Source organism: Geospiza fortis, unplaced genomic scaffold (genome assembly GCF_000277835.1).
Source record: "Geospiza fortis unplaced genomic scaffold, GeoFor_1.0 scaffold44, whole genome shotgun sequence".
Taxonomy (NCBI): Eukaryota; Metazoa; Chordata; class Aves; order Passeriformes; family Thraupidae; genus Geospiza; species Geospiza fortis.
Window position 1 is genome coordinate 645,292 of NW_005054404.1, and position 13,893 is coordinate 659,184.

Below are 13,893 nucleotides of genomic sequence, written 5' to 3' on the forward strand. Positions count from 1 at the left end.
CCTGTTTTCTTTAGTGATTCATTAGGGCTGTTTTCTTTAGTGCTTTGACATTTTTGTTGCAGATATGATAACATGGACTATGAACTGATAAGTGAGCTGCATCATAGTTTCTTCTACCTCACTAACTATTTAACAATTAGGGTTTTTTCAGAATCCTCATACATATCAGGTTTAGCTCTGCTGGAATAGTCATTCACTTAAGATGACTGAACAGTCTTTAAAATCTTTATAATGTATTGCTAATTCCTTTGAGTTCCTGCTTTTCAGAATAAGTCTCTGTACTCTGTTCTCTATTTTCCAAGATGCTTAAATTTGATCTAAAAAGATGATGTTAATGCAAAATATTTTTATTTCCTCGTTCTTATGGAACACACATGAAACATATGCTTATTAGTTACAGGAACTAATTTAAATCATAATGTTTTCAAATGGCCAACATCAAACTTGGGGAGTAAACATCAATGCAACATTGTAAACAAGCTATGAAGTGCATTTGAGTGCGAAGATGATTATCCAGGGATAGGGTTTGTGAGTACTGGGCAAGTAAAGCAATTTACTTCTGGATAATAATGTGATTTTCTCACACAATATACCAGATTACTTCTCCCTCAGCTCTGCCCTTGCTACTCTCAGTAATATTATCCACTTAGTGCACTCGGTTCCTGAGCCTTTGCTGGCTAGTGCAAAGACCATCAAGCAGCATGTGTGTGCACATAGACATGCCCACGCTGCTGCTGTTATGAATTTTCTTATTAGCTTTTAGATATTCACAAAACACAGAGCACTCATTAATTGGTTTCACCAAGCAGAGGCAACTAAGTTGCTGGTAAATTGGGGCACATCAAGGAAGGTTAATATTTTCTCTCTTGGTAGCAAAAAAAATTTCCTATATTGCTTGATCAGAGGAACTTGCAATATTTATCTAGTTTGCATTTCTTAGTGTTTGCTTAATGATTAGACACTTAAGTGAATCAATTTATTTACAGCACTGTGCATGACTTCTGCAGTGTCATATAACATAGACAAGTGTAAAGGAATTAGAAAATATGTTTTAGACGGCTTTTATTAGGTATTTCTTGATATGTTTTTCTGCAGGGTGTAAAACTGGACTGTTAAACTAATCTAAATTTTAATGGTTTTTACTTACAGAAGATATTTTTTCTTTCTATGAGTGGGACAAGCGTTTGTAAATACATGATTATTTTTTTCTTCTGGTGAGTTCAGTAAGATTTCCACGCCCAATTATTTAGCATTAGAAGTCATTGCTACTAAATCAGTTTCACAAATTTATGTGATGAGACTTGTGTACACTAAACAGATTGTGATACATCTGGGGAACAGTGGGAATTTTCAGTGCAATGATATATTTTTGAAGTAACTTGGCCTGAGTAAGGCAGAATTAGAAACAGTGAGCCCATGGTGTGGTTATACACTGGAGACGTAATTAAGAGTGCAACTAAAATAAATAACCAGTTTCAAATGTCTCTCTCACTAATATTTATGGGATATCCATCTGAGAGAAAACAACTTTCAACCTGATTTAAATTGAGGATTTTTGAGTGCCAGATACAGGTACCCCAGACTGGCCCCATTTCAGCAAGCCACTGACTGTAACTGTGCAGCAGCACTATGTGCTGAGTCAAGCTGAAGAAAGGAAAGACTTTCTCAGTTGTGGAGGATTCATCGACACTCTCCATGCATCATCTGGGAAGGAGTTCCCTCACAGATGTACACCAACTTAGCCCTGAACCCCTGGCTGCACCATCTAACACACGATGATTAATTGCCTTTCATAGAAAAACACATCTCTCCTTTGCCATATGCAAATATAGAATTTTCCAGAGAAAATACACAGATGGTATAAGATTCAGACCAGGACCAGAGAAGAGTTTGTCTGACATCAAATGATTGGTTAAAGCAGGTGTTCTTTGTCATTAAGAAGCCAGGCTGTCATCTTTGTAGTTATTTCATTGTTTGGGACCTTTTTTAATACACTGTTTAAAAGTATGAAGACTGAATTTTTTGTCATTGTTTTGGGGAAGTCCAAAAACTCCTGGTGGACACTGCAGGTCATGTTTGCTTTGTTAATTATTCTGAAGGATGATAGGGCAGTAATTCTTGCCCTGCATTGTTCGGTGATAAATGGTTTCAGTTATTAGGCAAGACTCTTTTATTCCAAGTGCTGCAAACTAAAGAAAGTCAGTCCTCAATCATTACATGTTTGTTCACCTCATTCTCTCTGACTATAAAAAATGTCTACTTGAGAGCATACAGCAATATAATTGACTTTATGGAGCAGCTGCCAGAGGGGTTTTGCTACATGAAATTGCATTACACTTCCCTTTAAACATGTTCAAAGTAATAAGTCTTTGTTGACATTCACAATTCATACAATTATATATCCCTTGTAAAAAAAAAGCCCACATTATGGAGTTTGGTAAATAATTAATATCTAAAGTTTGTCATAGAAATTATGTCCATTTTTAAAAGTGATGTACTTTTAAAAGGAAGGAATGTTAGTTGCATAGTCTCATATTCCTCTTTACTTTTTACAGTCTATCTCAGAATCAAGGAGGAGTATTTTTTTCTTTCTAAGCAGTACTAATCAAAATTTTCTGAAAACATTTTTACTGTCATTATTATTGTAATATGGTAACTGATACGCTGAGATTTTTTTTCTGGAGGTCATTATCCATGATGTTGTCTAAAGAAAGCAAAGTAGTGGAAACACCAGTTCTTTCAGAGGATGGATAGGAGGGATTTTTTATTCATGTTATTCTCAATTAGTCTAAGAGGATTTAAACATATCTGTATATGCGTTCATTCTGAAGCCTGGAGATAAATCCTAGAATCAAATACGCTTTTCAGAAGCTTTAAAGACACCCCATGACAATGTTGTATCTTGGCTTGAACAGTCTTTTCTTTAATTCTTTCATTCTTTCCCTCTAGAAATCATGTCTGATGAGGAGTGGTTGAGGAAGATGGGCTTGTTCAGCCTGGAGAAAAGGAGGCTCAGGGGAGACCTTATCACTCTCCACAGCTACCTGAAAGGAGGCGGTAGCCATGTGGGGTTGGTCTCTTCTTCCATGTCTCGATGAAAAGGATGAGAGACAAGGCCTTAACTGGCAGCAAGGGAGTTCAGATTAGATATTAGGAAAAAAAAATCACTGAAGGAGTGATTAGGCAGTGGAATAAATTGCCCAGGGAGGTGGCAGAGTCACTTGAAAGTGCTCAGGAGATGTCTGGATGTGGCCCTGAAGGATATGGCTTTGTGCTGTGCTGGCTGGCCCTCTGCGATGATGCAGGATTGATAGATGATCCTGAAGGTGGTCTTTTCCAACCCAGACAGTTCTGCGATTCTTTTTCCAAAAACAGTTTACTCTAGAAGCAGACAGCTGAAATGAGTTTCCCTTGAAAAGTCTGATGCTTTTGGCATAGGTTTCAGAATTTTTTCTCAATGACAGGTACTGACCCCCTAAATATTCTTTGCAGTATTTCACGGTGAACAAAGTGTCCTGTCTACATACACCACAGACCTCTGCTGTAAATCACAACAAGCAAATGGCAGATGCACTGGATAGATGCAATATCTCTTTTGTGGAAATGCATGGGAGAAAGAAAAGAATAACTACAGTAATCTTCAGAATATGTAGCAAGGTTTGAGGAAGGCATTTTGGAATATCTTCTAGTCTTGCCTGCAAATAAGTATTAGTTAAAATAAACCAGAGAAGAGAGCACAGCCCAAATTAAAAGCAACTAGTTTTTGTGCCTTCAAGTATGCCATACTGTTCAAGTATGTGCTTCTCATTATCACTCATTTTTTGTTTTTATTTCCGGCTTGACATGTATCTTGTAACTAAACCACAGGAGCTAGGTGCAGCACATTTGTACTAATCCAGTTACAGCACAGGAAAAAGCCCTGGCAATGTCATTATATCCTTATACTTTCTTCTTTTTGTGGTAAAATATGGGCCTATGTAGGACTAGGTGAAAAAACACATCATATGGTGGACGGTCAAGTAGCTCAGGGGTCAGCACAAAAGGTTACAGTGAATGGGGTGACAACAGACGGGTGACCTGTCACTGGGGTGTTCCACCGGGCTCCATGCTCAGCCCTGTGCTCTTCAACAGCTCCATGAAGGACTTGGACAAAGGACTGGCCAGGATACTAAGCAGGTTTGCAGATGATACAAAACTGGGAGGAACTGTTCACTCTCTTGAGGGCAGGGAGGACCTGCAGAGACACCTTGACAAATGAGGGGACTGGGCGGGCACCAACAATATGAAGTTCAGCAAGGGCAAGTGCTGGGTTCTGCATCTGGGATGGAGCACCTGGATTCTGCACCTGGGATGGGGCAACCCTGGAGGTACAGACAGAATAGAGAATGAGAGGCTGGAGAGCAATGCCATGGAAAGGGACTTTGGTGTCCTAGTCAATGACAAGGTGAACATGAGCCAGCAGTGCCCCGGCAGCCAGAAGGGCCAAGCATGTCCTGGGGAGCATCAGGCACAGCATCACAACCAGGTAAGGGAGGGGATTGTCCTGCTCTGCTCTGGGACAGCCTCACCTCGAGTGCTGGGGGCAGTTCTGGGTGCCACAATATAAAAAAACATTATTAGAAAATGTCCAAAGGAGGGCCACGAGGATGATGAAGGGCCTCGGGATAAAGCCGTGTGAGGAGTGGCTGAGGTCACTTGGTCTGTTCAGCCTGGAGAAGAGGAGACTGGGGGCAGACCTCACTGCAGTTACAGCTTCCTTGTGAGGGGAAGAGGAGGGGCAGGCGCTGATCTCTTCTCTGTGGTGTCAGTGACAGAACACAAGGGATTGGTCTGAAGCTGCATTAGGGAAGGTTTAGTTTGAATATTAGGAAAAGGTTTTTCATCCCGAGGGTGGTTGGGCACTGGAACAGGCTCCCCAGGGAAGTGGGCACAGCACCAGCCTGACAGAGGGCACAGGCGTTGGACAGTGCTCTCAGGTACATGGTGTGACTTTTAGGGATGGTGCTGTGCAGGGCCAGTACCCAATGACTCTTGTGGGTCCCTTTCAGCTCATCATATTCTGGGATTTGGTGACTAAATTGTAATGTGAGTGTCCAAAACAAGACAAGATTTGTTTGCTTTAGAATGGTCATTGTCAAGTAAACCCATTTAACTTGCTACTTCAGTGTGGTCCAACATGGTTACATTTTACAATAAGTGCCTTGATGAATGAAATAGAAACTAATGATCCATTAGTACTGTGATGTCTAAACCCCAAGAGGAGCATAATTTTTTTATTCATCTGGTTAGGCTCAATTTACATCAAAATTTAACTGTGAATAATTTACATTTTCTATAAACAGTTTTGATAGTGTTCATAGTTTGTTTAAATTATATAAATAACAAAATTCCCTGATTCTGTGCACACCAAAACACATAAATAGTCCTGCTTCCTTAAGTTCCCAGTGATTCAAACCCCTGGTATAATGTCCTTCTGATAATACAGTGCTGTAAATGTCTTGCAGCTGATTTAAAAACTATACCTTTCTTTTGGCTGCACTTCTGAAAGTACTTTTGACACCAGGTTGCTATGTTTAGGATTGTAAAGAGGATGTAGTGACTCATTGAAAGTCTAATTTTACCCATTATATTCTTGCCTCGTGGTTTATACTATTTTAGAAATGTTATTTGACCTGGAAGATAATTCTGTAACCTTCAGATTACTGCTGGGTGACTTCTGCAGAAAAGGAATTACCAATGCATTAAATTTGAATTAGCTTTGAGAAATCATGCAGATGTATGCACAGAACATTACAGCAATGCTGTCTCCAAGGCACAGCAGAATTGCCTTTATGCAGTTTTAAAGAATCACTTGAGCAAACCTTAAATTGCACACATGGTGAAGCTGAGACAGCATCTTTACTTTAAAAAAAACTCAACCAAACATGCATATACATGTACACAGAACAAATAAAGCTTTGAGAGTCATCTTTTGGGGAAATCTGATCACAAACAGACTGCTGCTGAATGGGCCATTTGGGCTCAGACCTGTCATAGTGGAGAGCACTACTGCACTTCCATGCTGTGGAAGTGTCACTTAGACTAATGATTATGAATTATGCAGAGGGTCACATCCTCTTAGTTACAAGTCATTTCCACATTTTCCCTTTAGACGGCCTAGCCTAATTCCATTTCTTTCCCCTTTTACTGCTGCTAGCAAATAACATCCAGAATGAATGCCAAGACCTTCATTTATTCATGTTTAATTTTCCTCCCATAACTTCAAGTCGGTAAAATGATGGAAGAGTTGGAGGTGGGAAAAGGGAGATAGCTGCTTGGTGGATTAGGAAAAAGCTCCCTTCAGTTCGCTAGGTCATTGAGCAAAGTAGGACAGTAAAAAGCCGCAGAAACTGTGTGGTTTGCTTCAGACTGTGTATTCCAGGTATTTGTGCCAGAAACTTAATTTCTGCATTTTCCCTGTTTGGAAAAAAAGGGATATAGTTTGACATATTTTTAAAAAGCATTGCCATTTTGGAACCACTAACCTGACAAGTGCAGGGTGCATGACCTTCCCCTGTCTTAGTGCTAACCAGGTAATGGAGTGTATACACAGAGTACATGGTTCATGGAGCCACTGTGGAGCAGGAGGTGGGATAAATATGGCAAATACATCCCTGGCCTGGCTGGGTATGCCTTGCAATGCCCTTGACACTGAATGGAATACGACACATTGGAGGGCAGCAGATGAGCAAAGAGTTGCGGCAGCCAGGAACATGAAGGATTGCTTAGACAAGAGTGGGTGGGAGGATGTTTTCCTGCCCAGGCACTTTGTCTTTTTCCAGTGCTGCTGGGTGCTACAGGGAAGGCAAACTGGCAGTGTCCAGCTCCGGGAGGTTTTTCCCATACAAGAACTAAAGGAGGAAAAATACTGCTATCTAGAAGGATAGATGCTTTTCTTAAAACAAATATACTTCTTTCTAGCCTTTCGTTAAAGGTAGTTAATATGGTAGAAAATTCTTCAAACTCTAACACTTCATCTGTAATATTTGTCTGTTGATTTCTACTGATCTTGCTTTCCATTAGAACTCAAGAAAAAATTCAAGCTGTGTTTCAACCTGTAACGCTCATTAAGGAAAGAAAAATAGAAGCATTTCCCAAAGTGTTTCTTCCTTGTTAGCTTATGATATCACTTGATATCTATGCCTGAGAGCAAAATGTTTCAGCTGCTAAAGTGTCGTATGTCATACTGCCTGGAATGGGCTTTATGTGAATAGATATTTAGTGACTACATGGTACATCACTCAGTTGGTTAAAGCAAGGTACTGATAACACCAATGTTGTGGGTATGACCCCTGTAAAGAAAAGTCACTTAAGAGCTGGACTGAATGACCCTTGTGGGCACCTTCCAATTCAGAATATTATGTGGTTCTGTGAAATTTTCTGTCTAAAATTTAAGTTATATTTTATTTATAAAATACTGACACTGTTTGATGTAAAAACTTTTTCTTTTTTAAATAAATTTAATAATGGTCTCAGAGCCAAGTCAATTAAATGCATTCCTATTCCTATCTCACAGAAGGAAACTGAATTTCCATTAAAAAATCTTGACCTGATGTTTAAATTTTGCAGTATGTCTCCACGGTAAATAAATTTAGGCTTTCTGTAATGAGGATAAAGAGAACCTGTAATACTCCCATATGTAAATGTGAATAGCCTACATAATGCTAAACATGAAGACAGAATAAGAGGCTTGCAATAGCTTTTTAGCATTTTTCAGGTCTAAGAATACAAAAAACCAAAAAAACTCAAAATTAATTACCTCTAGGAGAACATCACCTGAAACTTTTGTAAGACTAACTGGACACAGTTCTAGAGTGCCATTGACAGTTACCAGTCCATCATGATTGATCTTCCAGTTTCCCAACTGTAAATAGAAAGGATACTCATCCATCTTCAACCCTGGACCACCATCTATTTCTGTTCTGTACTTTTTTAAATGCCTGTTTTTTTCAGGTGTTATTTTCAAGCAAGAATCCCAAGGTTTTTTCCCACGCACTCTTTTCAACTAAAGCAGATGAATGGAAAAGACAAAATATGTGATAGGAAAGAGCAGTTTAAAAGAACCAGCCTGGATGACAAACTAACAAGTTCATTTGTCTCTCTTATCTGTTCCTAAATCAGATGTAATAAGATAGCTTTTCATGGGTGTCACCTGGAAGCAAACAAAAAATTAGTGCAGATTATGAAGTACAGATGGAGAAACATGGCTAAGTCATGTGGCAGTGCATGGGATATTCCAGATTTTCAGTAGCTTTACGCCTAGGATAGACAGGGTATGCCGAAGATTACAAAGGTCTCTGTATTCAGGAGATCACCATCTGAGATTTTTTTACCATTTAGTCTTAGCTGCTGTGACTCTAGTTGTTTAAAATATCTAGGTTTGCAGCTAAACACTCTCCTAAATCCCATTGTTTATGGTGACTGACAGAGAGTGCTTTTCATTTCCATTCTTTTTTTTTTTAAACTGAGGGCTTTATTCCCTGCTGAGTTTCAGGTCAAATGAGTGGGAATACTACTGGTACGCTGAAAATACTGTGTACTGGGGTTATGGAGTGACAGAAAACATATGTGAGAGCATATAGCACGTAGAAAGGGATAGTGTGGTTATATTTATTTCCTTTAAGAGTAGCAACAATCAGGAGGCCTTCCTTCTCCCAAGGACATATATCTGTTGAAAGAAAAAGATTTGTATTTTTCTTTTATATACACTGACTCTTTGACGTTTTGTTTATATTAGGATACAAACCATGAATATCCATGGTTATTCCAAGGGACTCCAGCATGCTAATACTCTGATCAAGGAAGTTAAATCAAATGGTTAACTTCAAAGAACTTCTGATTTTAAATAAAAATAGTAAGTCCCATTATAGTAAAATACAACTTATATGTATGTAAATATTTATCGGGCTTAGCACAAGTCTCTTAATCATTGAGAGGCATGACTTTGTGTGTGGTAAGGGAATTCTGTGACTTGATACTCTGCTCTCCTTCACTTATATAATGCAGAAGTTAAACTGTGCAAGTAAAAGATATCCTCCTTTTCAGAGAACTGAGAAATGAACCGCATAGCGTAGGAGATTGCTTTGACCCATAGTGGAAGCAGACCATTATAGTGCAATGTACGGAAGGGATAGCATTTATTTTTAAGTATGCTCTGGGTTTTTTGACTTCTTTACTGGAAACCAGATACAATATAGATGATGACTAGATATCTTAAATCCTCATCAGCATATCCGCCTACATGGTCTTTGCTTTCCCTTTCAGCAAAATGCAAGAATTGGGAAGAAGAAACCTGATTGAACAGAAGGCTGAACCAGCCTTCCACACTGGGGATGAAGCTGCTTTGCAGCTGCCTTGAACCTCCCATGGCTGGAGTGACCTTGCTGGTGCTGCTGAATGGACACAGTCTCCCTCCACCACCTACCTCCCTGCAGCCCCTGACAGCCCTCCCATGCTTCTCCCCACAATCGTGCTGTGGTGTCAGCTCCACCCAAGGCTGTTTGGGGCACTGAGGGAGCATGGCAGGCCCCAGATGACTCCAAGGAGGCCAGTGAGCAGGTGGGTACAGCAGCTGGAGAGCAATCTCAGACAGCCGGCAGGTGGATGGAGCAGCAGGGGGGCAACACCAGACGGGCAGCAGGTGGAGAGGGCAGCAGGAGGGCAACATCACTTTGTACTCAACTTGACATTAATTACACTTGTTAGAATCCTGTGTGGCTCCTAAGACCCTTTTTTTGGATGTTAAATTACAAAATGTATTTGTTTAGATTCTGGGTATAGCTTCCCCTAATGTCTGACAACTTGAGAGGTGATTGGAGGGAAGGGAGAAGAAAGAAAGCCTTCTCCCACCCTCAAACTATGAAATCTGACCAGACTTTGTGGGCAGGATGGGCTGGCAGTTTGTTAATTTGCCCCTAACCATCTATGTGCCTAGGCAAAGCCCTTAGAGGCATTAAATGTTGCTGGCTTTCTCAATGACTCTGTTGTGTGGAGTTCTGCATTGTGATGTTTGCTGAGATGCCCAGATGTTTATAATTAATTTAGTCTGATTACTTCTAATTACTCCTTCCTATCTGCATTATCTTGCATTTGTCAACTTCATATGTAAGTAGCCCTGCTGACTATTTAGCTTAGTTTTGTAAGGTCCCTTTGGACCTTCTTAACCTTCTCTAGCGACAACTAATCTAAATCATTGCGCTCTGTGTAATTTCTTTTCCCACCCATCTCCCCAGAACACTAATAGGAAAACAATCTTATACAAGTACAGAAACATGAAGAATTCCATTGCAATCCCGTCATGAAAACTGACCATTACCCTTCCTTCCTTCCTTCCTTCCTTCCTTCCTTCCTTCCTTCCTTCCTTCCTTCCTTCCTTCCTTCCTTCCTTCCTTCCTTCCTTCCTTCCTTCCTTCCTTCCTTCCTTCCTTCCTTCCTTCCTTCCCAAAGGCTTTTTCAAAGCCCAAGTAAATTGTATCTTTAGCAACAACAATATTGCTATACTCAAAGAAATCTGTTAGCTGAGAGGGATGGATTTTTCTTTCTAGAAGATTATTCCCTGCAAAATATCTTCCTCAACTATCTGTTCTATAATATCAATTACTTTTAATTGCATCCTGATAACTTTCCTGATCTGCATTAAAACACAGTATGCTGCTCAGAGATTTTTTGGAGTGCCTACCTGTAAGTCATTCTAAAACCTTATCTACAGTTTAGGCAAACTTCTTCCCCTTCAGTCTTGTTCCTTGAAACCTTCCTTCTTCCACTGACAAAACTACATTTCCAGCAATTTTAGTCTCTTCTGCTTGTTTGTCTTTCTAGAAGAAAGTCAGAGACTCAAAAGAAACTTATAAATTTCAAAATATTCCCTGGTCACTGCTGCAGCTATCTGCTAGAAGAACCCTCTGATGTATGTTGGTGTATGAAGAAATGATAACAAAATACTCATTCAAAATTATTTCACTCTTCCTAGGTGCCCTTTATTGCTTATACTTGTCCTTCAGCACTGCCTCTATGCTTCTGTAGGGCAAAGTTAAGAAACAGAGGAGCGCCTTCACTTTCTGTGCTGCTGACTATTTCCAAGACCACCTTTCTTCATTTTGTGACTTTCAGGCCCCATGCTAGACCCCATAGAATGTACAGAGCTTCTTGGGTGGGACTTTCTAAATTATCAGGTTGAGGCAAAGTCTACTTAGGGAAAAAAAAACAAGGAAAACTGCAGGGATAAAGACACAGTGGAGGAAATGTATACTCTCTATCCTGAAAGGGAAGTGAATTCTGCCTGTCCACTTCCCTCTGCCTCTCTGGTGGCCAAAAGCAGGGTCTTGAGCAGTAGGTAATAAGGGGAAGGAAAAGTTATAGGAGCTCTCAGAAAGGTAAGACCATGAAAGGCTTGCAGTTTACCTTTCCTAATCCCACTTTCCTACTGGCCTTGGTCACAGTTGTCAAGGTATGAGGTAGACAATGCATTGCACTGCTCTGCTTCTAAAAGTTAGAGAACTTGTAGGCATAAAAAAGAAAAAACCTCATGGTGTTCCATCTGAACCTTTCCTCTGAAGGTGATCCATTTACCTTTACCTTCGAGGGGAAGATTTTGACCTGAGGCATTGTATTTTTTCCATTTGTCTTTTGTAGAAGCCATGTACATTTTTAATGTTTAGACACACACACACACACACACACACACACACACACACACACACACACACACACACACGTGCCACTCAATATTTTATGAAGAGTTGTCATCCTTTTCTTCATGAAACAATTTGGAAAAGGCAGGTCTCACAATTTTGCTCAGATTTCACTTACGTGCAACAGATAGATGTACCCAATTTTCTAAATCAGCACATCCTTTTAATTAAAGCTATTATAAATGAAAGATTTTTGTAGCTGATATTGTTTGACAGAACACATAGGAGGAACCTCTGTGGGTTCTTTTGTGGCCAGCACAATATGAATATGACTCACTTAATATTTCCAAAGGTTTTCTTCCGAAGGTTTCAAAAGCTTTATCAACTATTTAGGCCCCATAGTTCTATCTGTAATAAGTTAGAACATGCCAGTGCAACAGTTCAGCAGTTTAAATGTAAACACAGCATCACATTTTAGGATATCAAATAAGCCTGTATTATTTAAAAATTACAAAACCAATAGAGTTACGTGCTCAGAAAAGGTACACAGTTCTACAGGGAAAGTGTTCAGAATGACAGGTGGCTTCTCACAGGAATACTAAAACTACAGCTACCAAAATTTTAGGATTTCAACAGATTTTGAAATCTGTTGAATTCAAAGATTTCAAAATCTTTGCACATCTGTGGATCTGCTATGCATCCCTACATCCTTGAACAGACCATTTTAGTCCTCCTGTTCCTTTAGTATGAGGACTGATCATAAGAGGCACCTTGATCCATTTCATTAGGCAAACAATCCTCAGAGATATCAGAAAATCACCTAAATGCCCTGACATTGGCTACTAGCCTGGACTTGCTATCTCTAATGTCTCACTGATAAAAAAGACAAATCTAAACCCCTCAGTAATGCTTCTGCTATTACACTGTAATTTTCTCTCCCTGCAGACAGGATACAATGGGTCAGTAGTAATGGTTAGGAGCCAAAATTATGAGTTTTATTGTAAATAATCCGGGTACTAGTTGAACCTTTTATGAAATAGAGCATGGTTTTAGCGCCAAAATTAGTAATTGTGCTTGGACCCCCTTGTTTCTGACCATGCTGGCAGGAACTCTTTGTATTTGGATCTGCTTTGGGGTTTGCAGCCAGCATATTCACTGCTCTTCCCCTCTGCATTTGGGCTAATTGTGGGTATGTGAACCACATGTGCAGAGGTGGGAGTGCAAAAGCCGGAAGGTCAAGGATTGTTCACCTGCAACCTGCAGGGGCTCCTCAATAAAGTTAATTTACAAAGGCTCTGTACTTAGGGCCCCCATCCCTCTAAGCCTTGATGAGGTATTTGATTAATGGTTCTAGAAGTGAAACATGTGGAATGCCCCCTTGGTTTTGAAGGTCGCAGGTAAATCCTGGCCTTATTCTGACTCAAATAACGCATTTATCTAAATGCCACATCTAAGTCATAACCACTTATCAAAGAGGTGACTGGGTAGTGCAGCAATTTCTGTTGAAGCATAGAGAACCATGTGATAAATTGCATCTGCAAGATTTGTTTCGTATGTCAGGCACACATTACTTCTAAATCAAATGCTAAAACATGCCTTATTTAGTCAAAAGTAAGCAGAATGCTGTAATTTATAATCATCTTGAAGCACACTGCAGCGAAAATGAAAGCAGACTATTAAAATTTAATGCCTGTTTGGCGGAGTAGCATATTTCTGGCCACGTTTGATGCGGCATCATTTTCTCACACCATTGTGTATGCACAAAAAGTCAGCTTCTGTTTGCCAACGTTTGTGGAAACTAATTGAAAAAAATGATTTAGCTGTTAAAGTCTGACATCAGGCTGAAAAATTATTGTCAGCAGATACTGATGGCAATGTCTCCTTTCTCCTCCTTCACCCCCATCCACTTGCTTCTAACAATTGTCTGTTGTTCTCCAGCACAGCTCCCCACAGTACAGTTGCTAGCAAATATTCATTGGGGTGTCATCTCTGTTTAAAGTCTCGTCCTACACACCTATTCATCTGTGCTAAGTGAACAGCAGCATCAGCTCAAATTAAGCTGGCATGAAAATAGCCACTGTTAATAATTTCTGATGTGATTCAGCTCAGCTTTGGATAACAGGTGAAGATGTTTCATAACAGAGGCAATTACAGTGCCAGTGCCGTGAGCTCTCTCCTCTGCCTGTTCCGCCAGAGGAGCGGGGGCGGCGGGGCTGGAGCCTGC